Consider the following 11,621-nt stretch of genomic DNA (forward strand, 5'->3'; position numbering starts at 1 on the left):
TCCTCCTGAGGAAGTTATGGGGAGGGTCGCAAAACAAGGAGTCAGGAAGTGGGTGACAGGAAACAAACCATCCACCCAGACTGCAAAAACGGACTGGATAGATCTTAAGAAACAAAACAAAACAAAAACAAAAACAAAAAAAAACCCCTAAACTCATTAGAGGCCTAACAGAAGTAGACGTCATTAGCTGTAGCGATGTCTATGACAAATAAATAACAGTTGAAAACAATAAAACTCGTGGTAATGTGTGGCACTGTAATATTGATGGCAGCATGTGGGGAACGCCTGACAGCTGTTAAACAGATGTGGCAATTAGCAAACCTTATGGTCACACTGCAGAGATTATTATGCAATGCGTTCCCCAGCAAAATTAGCCGACTTCCTTCTTTGTGTGGTTTCTTCTGCATGGAGTGTGAGTGTGAGCCTCCATTTAAGCAGCTATAGCTTGAGCCATAGAGGGTGTGTGTGTGTGTGTGTGTGTGTGTGTGTGTGTGTGTGTGTGTGTGAGAGTATAGATACACATATGCATTTTTGATGTCTTCTAAAAGATGTATAGAAACTCAGAATTTTAACAAGAACAATATCAACTCAGCGCTTCAGCAGATGCTTCAATTATAATCGTTAATGGACAAATTGAGAGATAAAAAGACTTTTCTATCACGCTGAAATTCAATGAACAGTTTTCAATTAGGTTTAGGAAATAAAAGGGGGTGGGAGGGGGTGGGGGAGAAAGAAAGTGACTTTTCCTTGATGTTAACATTGCCGAGAAAGATGAGAAGGACTTTGCTTTTTCTCTCTGCTCGAGAGGCAGATAATACCGCATATTTAAATTATAAATCAGGTCGCTCTCTGCCAACTGAAAGCAATATCAATTAAGACCTAGGTGGATGAAGCTTTAAAATGCCTTATATTTAATGATAAAAGCATGACTGTTAATCTCCGTGGCCATCAAAGGGATAATTTAAGGTAGTAAGAAATCAGAAAATGATGTCACAAAAATAGGCCCTTGCAGCTTTTTGGATGGTATTATCGTAATTAATGTACTTCGAATGACTTTTTTTGTGTGTGTGGGTTATGAGCTTTCAGGAGAGCATTTATTGCAGGCATAAAATATAAAACTCTACAGAGTGGGTTTGACTAAGGTTGACTTGGAGGGTCCTTAGCCCTTTTGCTACAGTAATTCCTGTAAAATAATAGTTTCATTTACAGGCGCAATTTATAATAGTGGATTTATGCCAGTTCGTCGGATATAAATCATAGTAATAGCATGATCTATTGTATGTCACTTGAGTGAATGCAAATTAAATATCGTTAAATTAAAGAAAAACTGTTAAAATAACATTAGGTTGTAACTGGAGCGTCTGGGATAAAGGAAGCACAGGGTTTTCAATGAAGTTTTACTCAGGGCAGTCTGATCTAATACCAGAAAGTGTCGCTCAAAGCAAATATACACATGCAAATAATATGTCAACAGACGCCAGCAGGAGACAAAGTCGGAAATCCATCCTAGAGCATTCTTTTGCTGTAAACTTCCAACACAACCAAAAAAAAAAAAAAAAAAAAAAAAAAAAAAATCTCTTCAGTGGAGTTTTGTTGTCTGTGATTATTTAATCTCCCCCTCAGCAGCTGCAAATGAAGGCTCTTAATTTTCTGGTGATTGATTTTTGATTTTGACTCGTGCTCCGACCCGCTCTGCACATTTCCAGACACAGCCCGCCCCGCACCGGAGCACAAGCAGTAACGGAGTCCGGAGTCAGCTCTTCAGCCCGCGGAGCCCTGCGTGCTGCCTCTGCTGGGAGACAGAATCCGGAGGGTCCTCTCCAGCTCTCACAGGCGAATGTGGCTCAGGAAAGGCCGGGTCATTAATAAACAAGAGTCATTAAAATGCAACGCTCCGTCAGAGCCTCTTCCTCCCGCAAATCAGAATTCTCTTTCTTCCATTTCAGAAGTTGATTACAACTCATCTTCAAAAGCCAACTGGCGCCATTGTGCTGAGATAAATGAAGGGAAGGGAGGTGGGGGCGGGGAGGGGAGGGAGCAGGGATCCGGGCATTGTGATTTTTCATTCTACATTGGGAAAGCTCTGTACACCCCAAACCATACTGTAAGTGGACCAGACTCAGAAGAAATAAGTTGGATTTTGGTGTGTGTGCGGGGTGTGTGAGTGAGTGTGTGTGTGTGTGTGGTTGCGTGCGCTTGTGCGCATGCTCCTTCACATGTAACCCAGCACATTGTCAGAACTCAATAAATGTTGATGGATGACAGGGTGACATACCCATTATAACATCAATTAATTTGCTGTCAAGAGAAAGTGGGCCCTTCAAATTATCCAGTCATAATTGCGTTGGCTTTACTAGCATTGTCCCTCCATCGCAGGCTGTGCGAGGAGTTATCAACACATATGCCTCAGAAAGATTCAATAAAAAGGGGGCACCCCCTCATGCCATGACGGAAAAAAGGAGATGTAATTTATGGTGGTGGCTGTTAAGCTATGACTATGTGGTTAGCCTGATAGGCCAAGGGAGCAGCATAGAGCTGGTGAAAGAGATTCTCCAAGCGGACCCGGACAAGCGGGGCTGGGGACAGGCGGTGGTAAAGCTGTTGCTTGCTAAGTAATGCTTATGTACTGACACATAAGGTTGGCTTAAGCATCTTATGTATCCTAGGCAGGGAGAAGAGGGGGCAAGGCCATCGGGGTAGTCACCTTAGGTGTAAACCTGGAAGGTATCTGGGAACCCTAACCTCAGGAAGTAAGATAAACTGCATCCTGAGCCAGTGCTTGGAAAATTGAAGTTAACATAAAAATCCAAAAGGAACACAAAGGCAGCGTGGTAAGCATATGCAGACTGAGTAACAGGACCATGTGGGGACGTGCTCAGGTCTGGGGGAGAGGGCAAATGTGCAACCACTGTCTATATATTTTTCTAATAAGCACATTTTTGATCATCCATCTGCTGTGCAGATCATAAAGAAGTTTGAGGAAATGTAGAAAATTTAGAAGTAGGCGTATGAGAACCCACGACATCATTTTTTCTGACGTAATTTTAATTTACTTTGGAGACAGGGTCTATGGATCTATCTCTGGCTTGTCTGGAACTCTATCTGTAGACCAGGCTGACCTCGAGCTCACAGAGATCCTCTTTCCTCTGCCTCCCAAGGGCTGGGATGGAAGGCATGGTGACCACGTCAGGCCAAGTGCTACCTTCCTTTATTCGTCTATTGTCATTTATTTGTTCACTATCTGTGCGTGTGTATGTGTGTGTGTGGGGGGGGAGGGGGCACTTGTGTGCTATGCTTAGGGGATGGTGTGTCCTTCTCCACCCCGTGGGCCTCAGGTTGTCAAGGCTGCTGGGAGGCTTCTCTGCCTTGTGGTTCATCTTTCTGGTCCTATCCATCTGGTCTTTATTTATTTTTAGGGTGTGTTTCAAACGTTCACAGCACAGCTATTTGAAAATATCCTCAAAGTGTAATTCTGAGAAAGATTACATGTTAAAAATGTATAAAGCAGGGTTGGTGAGGCGGCTCAGCAGGTAAAGGCACTTATACCTTGACAGTGAATGCTCCGCAGTCTGAGTTCAATCCCCCAGTTGACCTAAAAGTTGAAGGAGAGAGCTGACTCCACAGAGTTGTCCTCTGACCTCATATGTAAGCCATGACACGAGCGCCGCTGTGCACATTCTCTCTTTACACACACACACACACACACACACACATGCAATGCACACGCACATGCACAATTAGAAAAGCAGGTGGAGAGAGGAACAGTTTCTACTTTGCCTCAGGTGCTGCACAGCCCTGTGACTAGTCTGACTTCGTGTTTTGTGTGTATGTGTGTTCACGTGTGTGTGTGTTCAGGTGTGTGCATGCGGGTGCACAGGACAGCCTCAGGTTGGCCCAGCACTCTGCCGAGTAGGCTCTACTACCAGATCAGGAAGATTCTGTGGACCCACCTGTCTCTACCTCGCATCTCACCATCGCTGGGATCACAGGGTGTGTGCAACCAAACCTGGCTTTTGACATGAATTTTGGGGGAGGGTAAAACTCTGGTCCTCACATTTGCAAAGCAAGCACTTCACTGAGAGAGCTATCTCTCCGGCCCTGATCCTGTTTTTAGTTAAAAGGGCATTCATCTTGATTTTTTATTATTATTATTATTATTATTATTATTATTATTATTATTATTATTATTATTATTATTATTTTAAAGATATGATTTATCTTGAGTCCTAAATTTTGATTTTGTTTTTTTTTTATCCTCTGAAGTTCTGTGGTCCTGTTGCCTAGTCCCAGGTGTAAAGTTTGTGGTGTGCTAGTTCACTATGTCTTCGGTGTCTTTACCTGAGACTCCCACCTTGTGCGGTAGATGAAGCTGAGGGGACTGTCACTGACATTGTACTCAGGCCTTGAATACTCTGGCTGTGCTTCCTCTGGCTCTGGCAAGATGTTCTGTCCACAGGGGCACAGTGCTGAGGGCTCCCGCCTGAGAGCAGCCTTCGGTCACGTTGCAGGAGAGTTAGCCTGCAAACTCCCTTCCTGTTTCGGGGGGGGGGGGGAGGGGGCTGCAGTCACCCAGAGGCCCCGCAGCAGCCATGTGTTCCGGTCTCTCCCTTCCTTGCCTGGCTCCCACGTTACTCTACCTGAGTCTCCTGGGACCCTTACCCTGGAAACATCCCTCAGGGGAGCCCAGCCTGGGACCCTGAAACTCAGAGATGTCAGTGAAGAAATTCACGAGTATAGCCTTGTATTTTAACAATTTTTTTTTTTGAGACAGGGTTTCATGTAGTCCAAGCTGGGCTTGTATTTGCTATGTAACTGAAGATGACTTTATTTATTTAATATGCATGTATGTATGTGTGTGTGTGTGTGTGTGTGTGTGTGTGTGTGTGTGTGTGTGTCTATGTGTGTCCCATATGCTTCTAGTGCCTGTGGGGATCAGAAGAGGACACTGGAGTACACTGGGATCATACGAGACTAGAGTTATAGGGGCTGTGAGGCCCTGGGCATGGGTGCTGGGAACTCACCAGACCCTACAGGCTATAGGATCGAGGCAAGCCCTCAGCTGAGACTCGCGTGTCAGGTGACTCTAGGTGGTGTCCGTTGATAGTTCACAGATAACTAGGGCAGAGGTCAGGTTTTTAAAGTTCCCACTATAAGGCACATTTCCTGTAAATCTAAATTCTGTGTGTGCGTGTCCTTTTTATTAATTTAAAACATTATTATTGGAAAATCTAATACACTATATATTTTAAAATCACATATTCTCCATACCCCAATACTTCCCAGAACCTCCTCCTCCATCCCTCCCCACCCAACTTGAAGTTCTCTCTCTCTCTCTCTCTCTCTCTCTCTCTCTCTCTCTCTCTCTCTCTCTCTCTCTCTCTCTCAATAAAACAAAAGCAAAAAATAAAAGCAAAAGCCATGGGAAAACATGGAGTCTGAAGTGTGCTGGGAACTCCTCCTGAGTGAGCTGAGTTCTCCGGCTGGTTGGTCTGAGATGGCTTTTGCGGTCTATACATAAGGGGTGGGTCTAATTGCCTGCTGATGCAGATTTTTTTTTTTTTTTAGAAAATTGGGCAAGACATAGAAAAGCAGAGCAAACAAACAGTGTAAAACAAAGCAGCATGAAAAATGTCAGGGGTGGGTGCAAGAAACCAGAATCAATATTCAAACTGCATGCATGTCTCAATTTTTCTTTGTTACCGTGTCAGTGTTTTGAAAAGTCTAAATTATGCCTGCAAAAACTTAACGTATGCATACATATGTATGAAAGTCTACAACTTAGCAGGGCGGAGAGAGACAAGCACAGTAGTGAGTTTTGCCTCAAGGAAGAGGCAGAAGGAAGTGGTAAGATTTGGTTTCTCACAGGGCTGGAGTTTTGGGTCACTCTGGCAGTTTCCTGGGGGTGGGGTGCACACACACAAATCTGAGCCCCATAATGGCAGCCTCTTCTACACTCTCCTTCAGCCTGCGTCCTCCTCCTCCTCAACTCAGTCCAGCCTTCCTTTCTCTCTCTTCCGACTTCCGGCTTCCCTCCTGGCCTCCTGTCTCACCATGGTTCTCAAATCAATTTTGCCCCATAGGGTATATATATTTTTTCTTTTGTTGCTGTCATAACTGAGAGAGTGCTACTGGCACCTAGTGGGGACAGGCCAGGGATGCTAATGAACTTCAACAGGACATATGACAGGCCCCCTCCCCAAATAAGGAGTTACCAGCTCCAAACACCAGTAGTAGTGTTCATGGCAGAGGCAGAGTCTCAGTCCAGGAGCCAAAGTAATTTTTATTTTCTAAAACATAAATCGTCCATCTCCTGAAGTTCCCTTCCTTCCCTTAGACTTTCACTGTATTCTTGTTCCCTGAGGGGTGAAAAATCTCAGTCCTTACACGGGAGCATAAAGCCTTCATTGTTCACCTCTCTCCTCTCCCTCTACCCGCGCCCCCTCCCACTCACGGTGTACCAAGTCTTTGCTCACTGGTTGGACTTGGCATAAGGTGTCTTCAGAATCAGGGTCAATTTCTCATCTCACAGTGTGTGGTGTTTTAAATGAGAACGGTTCCCATAGGCTCAAATGTTTGAATACTTGGTCCCCCACTTGGTGAAACTGTTTGGGAAGGATTAGGAGGTGTGGCCTCGTTAGAGGGGGTGTGGCCTCATTATAGGAGGTGTGGCCTCGTTAGAGGAGGTGTGGCCTCGTTAGAGGAGGTGTGTCATCAGGGGTGGCTTCAAAAGATGTACTTGGTTACCTGTGTGCCATCTGCCTCCTACTTGTGGATCCAGATAGGAGCTCTCATCTGTTCCTGTCACCATGCCTTTGCTCTGCCATCAAGGACATTAACCCTTTGGAAACATAAGTCCAGCTAAATGATTCCTTTATAAGTTGCCCATGATTACGGTGTTTTGTATTAGCAATAAAACAGTAATGAAGATACTTTGTCACCTCTTGCATGATAGTGCCATTAAACATCAGCTCATGGATATTACTTTCCTTGTGCTGGTAATTTATTTATTTACCCCCACCCTGAGGTAGGGTTTCTCTGTGTAACAGCCCTGGAGGTCCTGGAACTCACTCTGTAGGTCAGGTGGGCCTTGAACTCACAGAGATCTGCTTGCCTCTGCTGGGATTACAGGTGTGCTCCACCAAGCCCTGCTTGCTGGCTATTTTTAACTGTCATTTCGGCACAACCTTGAGTCACATGGTAAGGAAGTCTCAGCTGAGGGATTTCCCTGATTAGCTTGGCCTGTGAGAAGGTCTTTGTGGGACCGTCTTGATTGTTGGTTTATCTTGGAAGGACCCAGCCTATTGCTGTGGATGGCATCATTTCACAGGCAAGGCCCTGAACGGCGTGAGGAGGAAGGCTCACTGAAAGCAAGAAAACAGGCAGATGACAGGGCAGAGAAACATTAGTCTTTCTCTGCTCTTGACTGGGGATGGGATGTGAGTGGCTGATTTAACTTGCTGCCTTGACGTCACTCCATGGTGGCCTGTGACCTGAAAGTGTAAGACAACAATCCCTTTGTCTCCTTCAGCTGTTCTTTGGGTTTGGGCACCTCCACAGAGAGGAAACTGGGACACTTCACCATGATGGCAGCTGCCATCTCTAACACGATGACTGATTGGCCAGTCACTTGATTATGACTCTAAGGTCTCAGAGGGGAGAGATTCTGTCTGTCTGTTCTATCTTACAGGCCCTGCTAAGGTCTATCTCACAGAGGCTCTTTGTAAACACTGTTGATGAGTGGTGCATGTAGACCAGCTTATTTACATAAATGCAGAGCATTCTTAAGACATTAATCAAATGTAGGTTGCATTCTGAATGAGAAATGTCCCCTATAGGCTCTGGTGTTTGAACATTTGGTACCCAGTTGGTGGCGCTGTTTTGGGGAGTCTGGGGAACCTTTGAGAGATGGAGCTTTGCTGGAAGAAGTACGTTTCTGGGGGTGAGTTTTGAGCACTTAGAGTCCCGCCCCAGTTTCTGTTCATTTCCTGTCTCACACTTGCATTTGAAGATGTGAGCTCTGAGTTTCCTCACCCTGCTACCATGGAGCCTTACCCTCAACCATAAGCCAAAATCCCCTCTAAGTTGCCTTGGTCATGGCATTTTATTATGGCAACAGAAAATTAGCTAATACAGAAATAGAGACAATCTTTGCATCCCCAGGTTGTGGAAATTTTCAATCTGATGGCGGCAGTAAGAGGGAATGGAAGCTAGTGGGTGGGGCTAGTTGGGAACTGGTGCTGGGCTTTTGAAGGCCACGTTTATCCTCGGCCCTGTCTTTGCTCTCTCTATGTCTGCTTCCTGGCCTCCGTGAAGTGAGCAGGGAGCAGCTGCCTCTGTTAAACACTCTCACTGCCACACGTTCCGTCTGCCTCACCACAGGCCCTTTGCAGTGGAGCTGGCCAAGGAGGGATTGGAATCTATCAAACTGTGAGACAAAACAGCCCCCCTGGGGTGATGTGCAGGAGCATGGGTAAGGGGTTACTTACAGGAATAGAAACGACACAAAGACAGCTCTGTATTACCCCAGCATGCATGAGGACTCGTTGGGGTACACAGTATGAAGTCTTGTCTCTGCATAGTCGATTATCGATTGCTCAACCAGACAGCTAAACGCTAGCCTACAAGCTGGCTCTTGGTATTGTTATTTCTAAGACCCATCACTGGTCTCATATTTTGTAAACATTTGCCCTTCCTCACTTGCCTATTGGATGTAAGAAAGAGCTGACAGACAGTAGCTGGGCAGGAAGTGGAGGGCAGAACTTCTCCGAGAGAGAGAGGGTCTCTAGGAGGAGAAAGCAAAGACGGGAGATTCACCAGAGCTACATGTGTGAATGGATAGATGGGCGGGAACAGGTGCAGAGAGGTAGAGCGGGCCACGTGGTGGGATATAGTGCCAGGGTTAGTCAGGTTAAGCGAGAAGGCTGGCTGGGAATCTGCCTAAGCGTTAAAATATTAAAAAGCCTTTGTGTCACTATTCGTACCTCTGGCAGGTCTGAAAGTCCTGCTCTAGGGACCCATGAAAGCTAGAACCTGGAACCATCTGTATGACTTGCAGCCAGCTTGACAGGCCAGTCTCCTCTAGGCATTTGAGCTGGTCAGAGTCTCTTTTCCCAGTTGTCCCTTACTGTATCGGTAACACTAGGGAAGCCCCCTGGGAATCTTGTTAGTTTCAGGAACTTCCTGAGACTTGTGAGTTTCAATTTAGAAGAAACTGCTCCACATCCTGGTAGTTTTGGTAAATACAACCTGGGTAGTGGGTTAACTTGGTAACCGAGTGTCATTAAGTTTATGTAATCTCCAGAGTTCCAAGAGGTGTTCTAGAAAATGTAGGACAAAGGTCAGAGCTCACTTCTGGTTTTTGAAAACCCATGAAATGCACCAATTTTTGAACTTGGAAACACACAGTTCCTGAGCTTGAAATCCCACCAACCCCTGTGGGTGTGCCCCAAGTTCGGGACCTGAAACCCCATCAATTGCCACCCTGGAAATCTCCACCATGGAAGACTCTGCCCCCAAGAAACTGTATGTAAGCCTGTCTCCTGCTTTGTCTCTGCTGTTTCTCCTCTGAGCAGGGGCAGCCACCCTCTTGTATCTTTCCCAATGAACTGTGTGTGTGAGGTTTGTTGTGCGGTGTGACTTGGTGGCACTCCTTGGCTCTCTAATGCCAGGAACCTTTCCCCTCAGAGCTGCCGCATTTGCATTTGGGGAAACCTTTCCCCTCAGAACTGTCACACCTACAGAAAAGCTACCTCCACCTTTGCCTCAAAGGAACCCATTGTTTTTCCTCCCCTGGTCAGGAAGCAAGTCTGCACTCTGGCCTGGAAGTGTTCGCTGCCACTCTCCCCCAAACTGCTTACTATATAAACGTCACCCAGAAAGCAGTGAGATAAGGCATGGGAGCGTGCTGTGGAGAATTGTCCACCCCGTGTCGCCACAGTGATGCATTGGCTGTCAGGCAGGCAGGGTCTCAGTCTCCTCTGCCACTTGAAGACTGAGGCAAAGGGTCTGCACATCTTCATTAACATGTGAGATGGATGGAGCCTGGGAAGGTGTGGGTACGTGTTTGGGTTTTTATCTTTTAATATACTATTTTGATTACTATCAGATATCTCGCCAACCCTATGAAAACGCATTGCTCTAGGAATGGTACCCGCCCTCTCACCATGTAGTCCTGGACTGACTTCTCATCTCCCCAAAATTTCTTGATTTCATCTGTCTGTTTTCACCTCACAACTGCCATCTTGCTTCCTCCTTCTTCTCTCAGAGTCCATGACCTTGGCTTTCCAAGAGGCCTTCTTCTCTCTCCCAGCCACGTTTGGCCTTCTGAAGCCCTGTTAGTGTCCTTATCTCTGAAGTGGAAATGGCAATATCCCTCTCACAGATTTATGTGGAGAATATGTGTGAAGTGATGCAGGTCAACACAGCAAGGTCCAAGACTCATCTAAAGTCAGTCAGAACAGAGGCTGGAGAGACAGCTCAACAGTTACGAGCACTTGCCACTCTCGCAAGGTAGCCCAGGTTCGGTTGCCAGCACCATTTTGGGTAGCTCCCAGTTGCCTGTGACTCTAGCTCCAGGGGACCCTACCCTTCTGCCCTCTGCAAGCACCCAAATGCACAACACTGCCTTACATAACCAAAAAAACCAAAAATAACTCGGTGCGTTGTGTACATAGGCACATATCTGATATCCCATACGTGCATACAAGCCTCCCTGTATTAGTGACTTTTCTTGCTTCAGTGACCAAATACCCCACAAGAAGCAGCTTAGGGTTCATTTTGGCTCACAGTTTGAGGGCGTCGCCCATCATGGCGGCAGGAGTACAAGGAGACTGGTCACATAGCAGCCACAGCCAGGAAGCAGACAGAGACAAACGCCGGTGCTCAGCTTTCTTTCTCCCAGATCTCGGCATGGAGCTGCCCACACTCAGGGAGGGTCCTCCCTCCTCATTAAACCTTTCTGGAAACACTTAGAAGTGCATTTCCATAGTGGTTCTAAGCTCTGTCAAGTTGACAACAAAGCTTAAACCATCACATCTTCTGAACTTGGAGGCCGGCTCTTCAGAGCAAAACCCTTCTTCCTGGCGCTGGGTCAGGTCCAAAGCACATTCCACCAAAGGCTACAAGGAGCAGGGTTGAGATGGGAAGGGGTGAGGTGGGTCGATGCTTACCCTTCAGGACAATACAGTTTTAATTATTCCTCTTTGTCAACCACACTCATTTTCATGAGCTGTCCATCTTCAGAGCACATAGGAACTTTTCAGATATGGGTTTGAAAGCCTTTCTCTGTGCTGTGATTAATTGGACATGTTTGGGCCAATAGAGGAGGAATCAAATTACCACATGTGAGATAAAATATATGATTACAAGTATTTATTATACCGATGCAGGAAGAATAATATGTTAAACAGATAAGCATGTAATAATGCATATTTTCCCCATAAAATTTAATTTATCCCTAGGGCTGGATATAAACTTTCCTTTTGAACATCTTGCCTTCTGACTGGGGATTGCTGAGTTAAACTACTTATGTTTTCACAGCAAATTGATCACTACTGTAATATTTCAGGGGCAAAATGATCCTCACCAGTCATTTTGATTTCAAAGGCCAGAATTTATAGTTT

This window comes from Acomys russatus, chromosome 4, assembly GCF_903995435.1.
Source record: "Acomys russatus chromosome 4, mAcoRus1.1, whole genome shotgun sequence".
NCBI classification, from domain to species: Eukaryota; Metazoa; Chordata; class Mammalia; order Rodentia; family Muridae; genus Acomys; species Acomys russatus.